General features: G+C 37.1%; 1 non-coding gene across 1 annotated transcript; it reads left to right on the forward strand.

Moving 5' to 3' along the window:
- Positions 1 to 10,686: 10,686 nt before the first annotated feature.
- Positions 10,687 to 10,778, forward strand: LOC121222932 (small nucleolar RNA R32/R81/Z41). Its single transcript, XR_005920302.1, has one exon. It is a non-coding gene; the product is annotated as a small nucleolar RNA R32/R81/Z41 (small nucleolar RNA).
- The last annotated feature ends 232 nt before the right edge of the window (positions 10,779 to 11,010 follow it).

Raw genomic sequence — 11,010 nt, forward strand, 5'->3', positions numbered from 1 at the left:
ATCTTCTTCAGTGATGATGAAATACCATCCGGAGGAAGAGGTTCTACTAAAGCCCTACATGTTACTGTCCGATGCAAAGGGTACACACTCCCGGGGGCCTTGGTTAATAATGGATCTGCACTAAATGTATTGCCTTTGTCCACTCTTAGCCGATTACCAATAGACAGTTCGCACATGAAAGCATGCCAGAGCATAGTAAGGGCATTTGATGGAACAAAAAAGGAGGTTATGGGGAGAATTGAGGTACCATTAAGGATTGGCCCAGTCACTTATGAGGTAGATTTCTTGGTAATGGATATTAAACCCTCCTACAACTGTCTATTGGGGAGACCGTGGATACACTCAGCAGGGGCAGTACCTTCATCATTACATCAGAAGGTGAAGTTGGTATCGGAGGATCGGTTGGTAACAATAGATGCAGAGGAGGATATTATCGCAATGATGACTAGCGATGCACCCTATGTGGACATCAACGATGAGGCACTAGAATGTTCTTTTCGGTCGTTAGAATTTGTGAACGCGATGTTTATTGCGGAGGGAAATAGAATTCCAGTACCGAAAATATCCAGGACCACTGAGATGGGATTGCGATTGATGGTAGGAAGAGGAGCCTTACCCGGGAAAGGATTGGGAAAATATCTTCAGGGAAGGATTGGGGCACCAATGCCGAAGGGAAAGTTTGATAGATTTGGTTTAGGGTACAAGCCAGACATGAAGCAGAAGAAGAAAGAAATAGAGAAGAGACAAGAGAGAAGAAGGGCGCGTTTGAATGGACATGAAGTTAAGTGTGAGCCTTTAACCTTTCCCCACATATCTGCATCTTTTGTGTCGGGAGGATTAATCCATTCTGAATGTGGAGTGTCCGGTAGCGGCATAGGAGGAATGTTGGAAAATGTTTATACCAACGCCATAGAAGCAACGGAAAGGAGGGCTTTGTTGGAGATCTGCCCTTATGAGCCTGGAAGCGAGCTAAACAATTGGACTGCTGAAGAAATCCATGTAGTCTTTAGGGCTTATTCAGAGTAATGCTCAAAACATTCCTGTTGTTTGTTGGCCTAGAAACAATATGAAATTTTTTTTGTGAAATAGGCATGGGGCCTAAATATCATTATTTTAATGAAATGCATGTCAACGTTCATCTTGATCAGTTTTTTTCTTCTTTTTATATTTATCATTTGGTTGATTGTCTTACAAATAATTCTTTCATTTGTAATTCTTTTGCACAAACATATTCATAAATTTATATTCTTAGTATATTCTTTGATATGCCTTCATAGGTCTTCAGATATCAATGACATGAGTGACGCTGCTTCAAACACGGAGCCTATTTTTGAGCAGGAAGTGTGTTCAGAGGGATCCCACGACTTTGAAAATGACGAAGATTATGATGCATCCCCGGACTTGTTAAGAATGATGGAACAAGAGGATAAGCGTATCCTACCTCATAGGGAATTGTTAGAAATAGTAAGCCTAGAGGAGGGAAAGGAGGTGAAAATTGGAACTGAAATCACCGCAAAGACAAGACAAGACCTCATTAATTTGCTCCGAGAGTTCAAGGATGTTTTCGCGTGGTCGTACCAAGATATGCCTGGGCTAAGTACTAACATTGTGGTGCATCGTCTGCCCATAAAAGAGGATTGTAAACCCGTTCAACAGAAGCTCAGGAGAATGAGACCTGACATTGTGTTGAAAATAAGAGAAGAAGTCAAAAGACAATTCGACGCTGGATTCTTACAAGAGGTCAAGTATTCGGATTGGGTAGCCAACATCGTCCCTGTTCCCAAAAAAGATGGAAAGGTACGAATGTGTGTGGATTATAGGGATTTGAACAAGGCTAGTCCAAAGGACAACTTTCCACTGCCTCACATTGATACTTTGGTAGATAACACGGCGGGCTATTCATTGTTTTCTTTTATGGACGGTTTCTCTGGATACAATCAAATAAAGATGCATCCTGGAGACATGAGAAAAACCACATTCATTACCTTATGGGGAACATTCTGTTACAATGTAATGCCCTTCGGATTGAAGAATGCGGGAGCAACGTATCAAAGAGCTATGGTGACTTTGTTTCACGACATGATGCACAAGGAGATCGAAGTCTATGTTGACGATATGATCGCGAAGTCTAGAACGGAAGAAGAGCATGTTCAGGTCTTGAAAAGGTTATTTTTGAGATTAAAGAAATTTCAGCTTAAGCTTAACCCGGCCAAATGCACGTTTGGAGCTAGATCAGGGAAGTTGTTAGGCTTCATAGTTAGCAAAAAGGGGATCGAGATTGACCCAGACAAAGTAAAGGCAATACGAGATTTACCTCCCCCGCGCACTCAGAAGGAGGTTCGAGGTTTCTTGGGGAGGCTGAATTACATTGCTCGGTTCATCTCACAACTGACAGAGAAATGTGATCCAGTATTCCGGCTCTTAAAGAAACATAATCCGGGTGAATGGGATGAAGAGTGTCAGAGGGCTTTCGATAGGATAAAGCAGTACTTGGCTAATACTCCAGTCTTATCACCTCCAAGTCCAGATAGGCCATTGATATTGTATCTGACAGTGTTGGAGAATTCCATGGGGTGCGTATTGGGCCAACATGATGAGACGGGAAAGAAAGAAAAGGCAATATACTATCTCAGTAAGAAATTTACCGATTGCGAAATGAGGTACTCATCAATTGAGAAGTTGTGTTGTGCTCTAATCTGGGCAACCCGAAGACTGAGGCAGTATATGTTGTATCACACGACTTGGTTGATTTCAAAGTTAGATCCTTTAAAATATATGATGGAATCGACTGCTTTGAACGGGAGAATGGCTAGATGGCAGATCTTGCTCTCAGAATTTGATATAGTATATGTCAGTCAGAAGGCCATAAAGGGAAGTGCCATAGCCGATTTCCTAGCTAGTAGAGCCTTGGAGGACTATGAATCTTTGAATTTCGATTTTCCAAACGAGGACTTGATGTATGTGGCGAATACTGAAGAAAATCCTCAAATGGATCACGTATGGAAGTTAAATTTTGATGGAGCTTCAAATGCTACGGGTAATGGAGTTGGGGCAGTCTTGGTATCCCCAAGTGGAGATCATTATCCTGTTGCTAGCAAGTTGGACTTCGATTGTACAAATAACATGGCAGAATATGAAGCATGTATTATGGGCATTCGTGCAGCCATTGAACGGAACATCAAAGTACTGAGAGTATACGGGGATTCAGCGTTGGTGATATACCAACTCAAAGGGGAGTGGGAGACTAGAGATCCTAAGCTAATCGGTTATAGAAAACTGGTTCTTGAATTGGCTGAGGAGTTTGACGATATCACCTTCTATTACCTCCCACGGGAGGAAAACCAAATGGCTGATGCATTAGCTACTCTAGCTTCGATGATTCAGGTGAATAGACTTGAGGCAATGAGGCCTGTTCAGATGAGTATCTCTGAGACCCCGGCTAATTGTTGCAATATTGAGGAGGAGGGAAAAGATGATTGTCCTTGGTATCGGAGTATCTTACAATATGTGAAGAATCGGGAATACCCTGATCAAGCGACAGAGAATGACAAAAGAACTCTGAGAAAGATAGCCATTGAATATGTCTTAGATGGAGAAGTGTTATATAAAAGAAGGAAGGATCAAGTACTGTTAAGATGTGTAGATGCGGTAGAAGCCAAGAAAATTTTGGAAGAAGTCCATGAGGGTATTTGTGGGACGCACGCCAGTGGTTTCACGATGGCCAGACAGATCATGAGATTTGGGTACTATTGGCCCACCATGGAAGGAGATTGCATTGATCATGCCAGGAAGTGCCACAAATGCCAAATTTACGGAGACAAAATACACGCGCCTCCTTCACCTCTTCACGTCATGACCTCTCCTTGGCCGTTTTCCATGTGGGGTATGGATGTTATTGGGCCAATATCACCAAAGGCTTCTAATGGGCATCGCTTCATCTTCGTAGTAATTGATTACTTTACCAAGTGGGTGGAGGCTGCTTCATATGCAAATGTCACAAAAGCAGTAGTCAGCAAATTCTTGAAGAAGGAGATCATTTGTCGATATGGGATGCCTGAGAGGATCATATCCGACAATGCGATGAACTTGAATAATAGCACAATAGTTGAAGTTTGTAGCAAATTTAAAATTAAGCATCATAACTCATCGCCGTATCGTCCCAAAATGAATGGTGCAGTGGAGGCGGCCAATAAAAACATTAAAAGGATTGTGGGGAAAATGACTGAAACCTACAAGGATTGGCATGAGAAGTTATCATTTGCTCTCCTTGCCTATCGAACATCTGTTAGAACTTCTACTGGGGCAACGCCTTTTTCTCTGGTTTATGGAATGGAGGCAGTATTACCCATTGAAGTTGAAATCCCTTCTCTACGGGTGTTGTCTGAGCTACAGTTGGATGAAGCCGATTGGATCCAATCTCGGTACGATCAGTTGAACCTAATAGAAGAAAAGAGGCTAAGAGCTATTCACCATGGGCAAATGTACCAGAAACGAATGATGCGAGCCTATAATAAAAAGGTTCGCCCCCGAGAATTTCGAGAAGGGGACTTGGTACTAAAAAAGATTCTTCCTATGCAAAAAGATTTTAGAGGAAAATGGATGCCAAATTGGGAAGGCCCTTATGTTGTAAAGAAGGCTTTTTCCGGTGGAGCTTTGATCCTATGCGAGATGGATGGCAAAAGTTTACCAAATCCTGTAAACGCGGACTCCGTCAAGAAATACTTCACTTGAAAGAAAGCGGAACCAAAGTGAAAACCCGTGAAGGGCGCTTTGCTTCTTTTCTAAAAAAAAAAAAAAAAAAAAAACTTTGGAGAGGCTAAGGTGAAAACCCGTAAAGGGCACTTTGAGACCAAAGAGGGCTTAAGTCGAAAACCCGAAAAGGGCGACTCAAGTATTGAGCAGGATTGGAACATCAGGACTTGAGCGGATCAAATTTTGATCAGGGGCATATGATGATCTTGCTTTACCAATAAGAAAGGATATGCAACATCTTGGAACATTGACAGAGTATTGCAGATCTCCTGAACACATGTCAAACTTAGAAGGGTCTTCGGAAAGTTTGTACAGAGAAACTCAAGCGGCGATAACTGGGGCACCTAGTTCTTAGGTGTATTCTTGAAAATACATTTTTATTCTTTCTTCCTTTCCTTTTGTGAAAACGTACATTCTCAATCCATTTCTTTGTTACCTTTCTTTCGCCATCTTTGATGTTTTATTTGAGTTATAATCAGAACTAGCTTTATTCTTATCCATTGTTATGATCTTTTTGCAAACATGTAATGATTAACGAACTAATAAAACTTTCAGGAAAGAAGTTTTGCACATTACTCTGGAAAATTTCTAAATAATATAGGGACCTGAAACATGACTAATGTTTAGAATACGCCAGTTTTAAAAGTTGGAAATCTAGGAAGGAAGAGTCTAAATTAAAGACTATCCTTTCAGATTTTGTCGTCTAAACGTTGATTGAACAAAATGACAAGCTGTCGTGTTAATTACAAAGCTTAAATGAACAAGAAAGCAATGATCATCAGGCAATAGGAAGAGGTTACCTTGGAGAAAAGAGCCTTCACTTGCTCATAAGGCTTTCGTACGACACCTTGAGAATGGTGTAGGAAACCAGAACGGCTCAGATCCTACATCCCCGAATTGTGATAAAAGAGGACAAAGGAAAAGCCACATATTTCTACCCTTAGATTACTGTGAGAGAATGATGGCACAAATCTTGGCGTCCCAGTGGATATAACTTTGAGGTTTACAATGGGGACAGTCTGGCTAAATGCTCCTTCAGAAAAATCAGTCAAGTGAGAAGGCGTTGTAGCATGTCAGTCACAAAACTTTGATAAACTGCGAGTAGTGATAACCTAAGCAAGATCATTCTCGAAAAAATAAAATTCTGCATTCATGCAAATACCATTCACATATGTCTAGTTAGGAGCATTTGTTTCATTTTGATCATGTCATCCTAATCATTAGGCATAATTAGGTTCATAATACAGGTCTTATCTCCCTGAGATTACAGTGGAACAGACCAAAGAATTTCAGATCTTATCTCCCTGAGATTACAGCGGAGCAGATCAAAGATAGTAATCCTATCTCCTTGAGATTACAATGGAGCGGATTAAAGGATCGTATCTCTCTGAAGTTACAGTAGAGAAGATCACATCAGGTCTTATCTCCCTGAGATTACAGTGGAACAGACCAAAGAATTTCAGATCTTATCTCCCTGAGGTTACAGTGGAGCAGATTGAAGCCAGAGATCTCATCTCCCTGAGATTACAGCGGAGCAGATCGAAGACACTATCCTATCTCCCTGAAGTTACAGTGGAATGGATTAAAATAAAGGAGCTTATCTCTCTGAGGTTACAGTAGAGCAGATCGCATCAAGTCTTATTTCCCTGAAGATGCAATGGAATAGATTGAAAACAACGAATCTTATCCCCCTGAAGTTGTAGTGGGACAAGTTGAAGATATGAGTCCGATCTCCCTAAAGTTGCAGTGGAGCGGGTCAAAATGATGGACCTTACCTCTTGAAGTTACAATAGAAGAGGATTGAAACTACAAGTCAGAGCTTTTTGAAGTGCAATAGATTGAAACGACAAGACAGTGGACTGGAATGAAGCTACCTGAAGAAGAAAAGCACCAAGGAGTCGAGACTCGACGAGACCGGGCAAAATTGGGCTTTCTTAGTCTTTGCTCTGTTATCGTTACACGACAACGAGCAAAGAGGGGCAGCTGTACAGACCCAATTTGAACCAGCCCATTACCCTAATTAACAGCCCAAACTAACCCACAGCCCAAATAGCCCAAAACACTAATTAGACCTAACCCCTAACCCTAGCCGCCGCACCTAGTCCACTTGCCCTCTGCCACCGCCACCAACTCCACCGATCACCTGCCCTTCTGACGTCGCTCCACCTGCTCCACCTGCAAGGAAAGGAACAAACACGCAAGGCAGAGACACAAACAGGGCAAAATAATAGAAATAGCATTGTAATCGGCTATATAAATAAAAAAGAAAATGTAACAAGAGGCTCTCCGATTTTGGGTAAAAAAAACAACTCAATAAAGAGAAGAAAATTGAAGGTTGATAGCATTTTTTCTTCTTTCCTATTCGGGCATTCTACATTTTTTATTTATTCATTTTTGTTTGACTACTCTTAAAAACAAAAGAAATAAAGGAAAAGAAAAGGACCATTTCGTTTCGAAGGCCGGCGTCGGAGCCCGTCTTCGTCGTCGCCGGTGGAGGAGGAGACGAGCGGTCTCTCCTCGTTTTCCGATTCTGGGCTCATCTTTCTCGACATGCCGCCATGGATCTATGGTCTAGAGGCGATTGGCTTCAAAAAGGGACCGAAAAGGTCCGATTTTGGGCCTCCGACCACCCTGCGCGGCGGCCGTTGGACGGTGGCCCGATGACCGGTCGAAAAGGGACCGAGAAAGTGAGAGGAGAAGGCTCTCTCTCTGTTTAAAATGGTTAAAACTGATGGGTTTTAAGTTTTTTTTAATATTTATAGTAAATGCAAAACGGCACCGTTTGATAGGGTCAGGACAGCCCCAAAACGGCGTCGTTTTGGGCTCCTGACCCGAGACCCGACCCGTACCGCCTGGGATCCGCGTGTTTTTGGACCAAAGGGGTTATTTTCACCCTCAGTCCTTCCGCTTTTTGAGGCCGTACAATTGGGTCCTATTCCCTTTTATTATTTGTTTTAATTTTGCCCTAAATTTCCATCTTTCTTACGATTCGGTCCATCGACCGTCTGCTCAGGCTTTGTTAGAACGACGTCGTTTGGACCACGTGGGAATATTTTCCGTTTTGACCCTCCATCCTTTCGCGCGAGTCACATTTTGGTCCTTTTTGTCCTTTGTCATTCCAAATTCGCCCAGTATTTTCTTTTTTTATTTCGATTTAGCCCCTTTTTTTAGCCATTTTATTATTTTGTTTATTTTATTATTATTATTATTATTATTACTTATTTGTTTATGTTTATTTTATTTAGATTTTCGGCACATATACATATACATGCATATATCTTTGTGATATACATATATTGTTTTTATAACATATATACTTATATAGTTTATATATTTTTCAACTCATGTATATATCTATACATTTATATATTTTCATTTTCCTAAATATATACATATTTATACATAATCTTTATAGTTTAAAATATACCTTTTTTTATAAATCCGTATATACACACATGTCACTATTAATTTATATACATACATATCCTTTTATTTTATAAGTATATATATATTTTTTTATATGTACGTACATACATATTTTTGTATATCTTAATTTACATAAATACATATATACATTTTCAATATATTTTTTAAACATGTATCAAAATTAACGTATTTATTCGTATACATACGTATATTTTCATTATTTTTAAACTTTAACTTGTACATACATACTTTCTTTTATTTTTCAACACATATATGTACTTACTTTTATATGTATTTATTATTTTCATATTCCATAGTTTTATACACCCATATATATGTACATATTTTTATATATACATATTCATCGCTTCTTTTATATATTAAAATATACTTTATACATTTTGCTAATTTATATATATACATATTTTAGTTTATGTCTATATATATCCTTTTATATTTAATTGTATTTGTTACTTATTTATTTCATTTTCGTTATTATTTTGAATGAATGTTTTAATTTATTTGATTATATATATTGTTATTTTATATGATTGTAGGTATGACTTTTATTTATTTTATATCGTTGCTATTGCTCGTATTATTTTTTATTTTTTATATGTATTATGATTTTACCACGTATAACAACAATGTAATTTGTTTTCACATTTTTTTACTACGATTTTCGTGTTTTATTTTACTCGGTATGACAAAATTTGTTTTAAAAAATATTCCGTGTTTAGATTCAAAAGGATCGTACTCTAACTTAATGGGTTTCGATTTTCATAATAAATCTAAAAACACGAATCTTTTCAAACTCAAGTTTTTAAACGATCTCGGGAATTAAGAAAAGATCGTGCCCTAACTTACTGGGCCTGATTTATTTCTAAAACCAAGATAATAAAATATCTTTTAAATAAGCATTTTTCATCCACGTATCGGGAATTTGAGACATTGTGTCCTAACTTACTGGATATGATTCTCTTTCTCGAATAATGTGAAATATTCCCTTTTTCTTGAAAATTTTCAACGTTTCAATACAAGGATCGTATTTTTAAATTCTTTTCGAGTTTTTAATTTTCGACACCAAGACGTTAAGTAATCAACCAGGTACCAATTTTGGGCGTATCGAGGGTGCTAACCCTTCCTCGTGCGTAACCGACTCCCGAACCCGTTTTTCTGAATTTCGCAGACCAAAATCGTTGTTTTAATAAAAATTAAATTGTTTATTAAAAACAACCACTTTTCGAGGTGACCCGATCACACCTCATCAAAAAAAGGGATTGGTGGCGACTCCCGTTTTCATTCTTTTTTCAAAATCCAAGTCGACCCCGTTTTCATCCAAAAAAAATGGTGTCAACAAAAATTATATTATTTATTAAATATTTTATAGAGTTGATATAATTCTCAATTGAATTAATAACTTAATTATGAAAATTACAGAAATATTTTCCCCAATTAAAATAAATTATTCTTCATGAAGGCAACGATTCCTTTGGCAATTATGTAAAATATATGAAAATTTGAGACATAATACGAAATAAAAGTCATTTCTCTAAATTGAATAATTATGACAACCTAATATATATATATATATTACAATATGAAAGTAATATACACATGCACAATGTGTCGAAATATACATATAATCAATTTAGCCAAAATAATATATATTTTAAGAAAATATGGACACAATAAAGTTATGCTAAATACAACTCAAAATTTACGAATGCATCTCCCTATATATAATTAGTAATTAAGGGCAAATGGAAAATTGTTTTTTAATTTTCTCATAAATGATGAAATCAAAATTTTATATAAGATAAAATTACAATTCACCAGATTTTTATTTAATTCTTTTTTAGGAGATTTTTATTTAATTATTTAAAAATAATGAAATCATAAATTAATATATGATATAATTATATTTTGATCACTCAAATTTTATGAATTTACTTTGCTAGTAATGCTTAAAAGGTATATGAGCTTTTAACTCGATTAGCATGTGTATTGTTGTCAATATAGAAAAATATGAATTTGAGTGTTTTAAAGCGTATTATCCTCCTATTTATGGAATTATGGGTACTTTTAAATATTGTGTCAAAAAAAATTACATGAGCTTACATTACTTACAAGTAAAATAATAATACAAACATTTAATATATATATTTCTTAATTATTTTCCTAAAAACTATAATTACTTTCTTTTTTTTTCAAATCGTTAACGACCGACTGATCTGGTTCCATGTTCAATTAAGCTTGCATTGGGATAGCTTGTACGTAATCCTATCACTATAACCAAACAGTCGGACCTTAAAGCGGCGCCGTTCCACTCTAGGGCTTCAATCTATCTGTCTATTAAAGCCAAACCTGGCCGCATTCCTTTTCCATTCTATCAATCTTGCTCGCTTAGGGTTTTCATTCTCAGATTTGCTTTAATTTTCCTTTTCCGTTTGAAAACATGATTTCGAAGCGCTTTCCATTTTTTTACTGTGTTTCGTCTTGATTTGATGATGAAGATGATGAAAGAAATGGACGGGTGATGATCTACTTTATTCATATGATCAAATAAACCTCTTCGCTACGTTCTTTCTGATTCAAATGTTCTCTCTAATTCTTTCTGGATATTCTTTTTTTTTTTAATCTTAATTTCCTAGTTGAAGTTTTTTCCTTCTTTTCGTTATTCATTTGAACTTTTTTTCATTTTCAGTTTTTGAAAATATATGATGCATTTATGTAGTATGTTTTCTGAACTTAAATATTTTTTTAAAAAATTTCAGAATAATGTACAGAAATTCGCGATAAATTCATCATAATACAAACTTTGGCTTAAAG

Source organism: Gossypium hirsutum, chromosome D10, assembly GCF_007990345.1.
Source record: "Gossypium hirsutum isolate 1008001.06 chromosome D10, Gossypium_hirsutum_v2.1, whole genome shotgun sequence".
NCBI classification, from domain to species: Eukaryota; Viridiplantae; Streptophyta; class Magnoliopsida; order Malvales; family Malvaceae; genus Gossypium; species Gossypium hirsutum.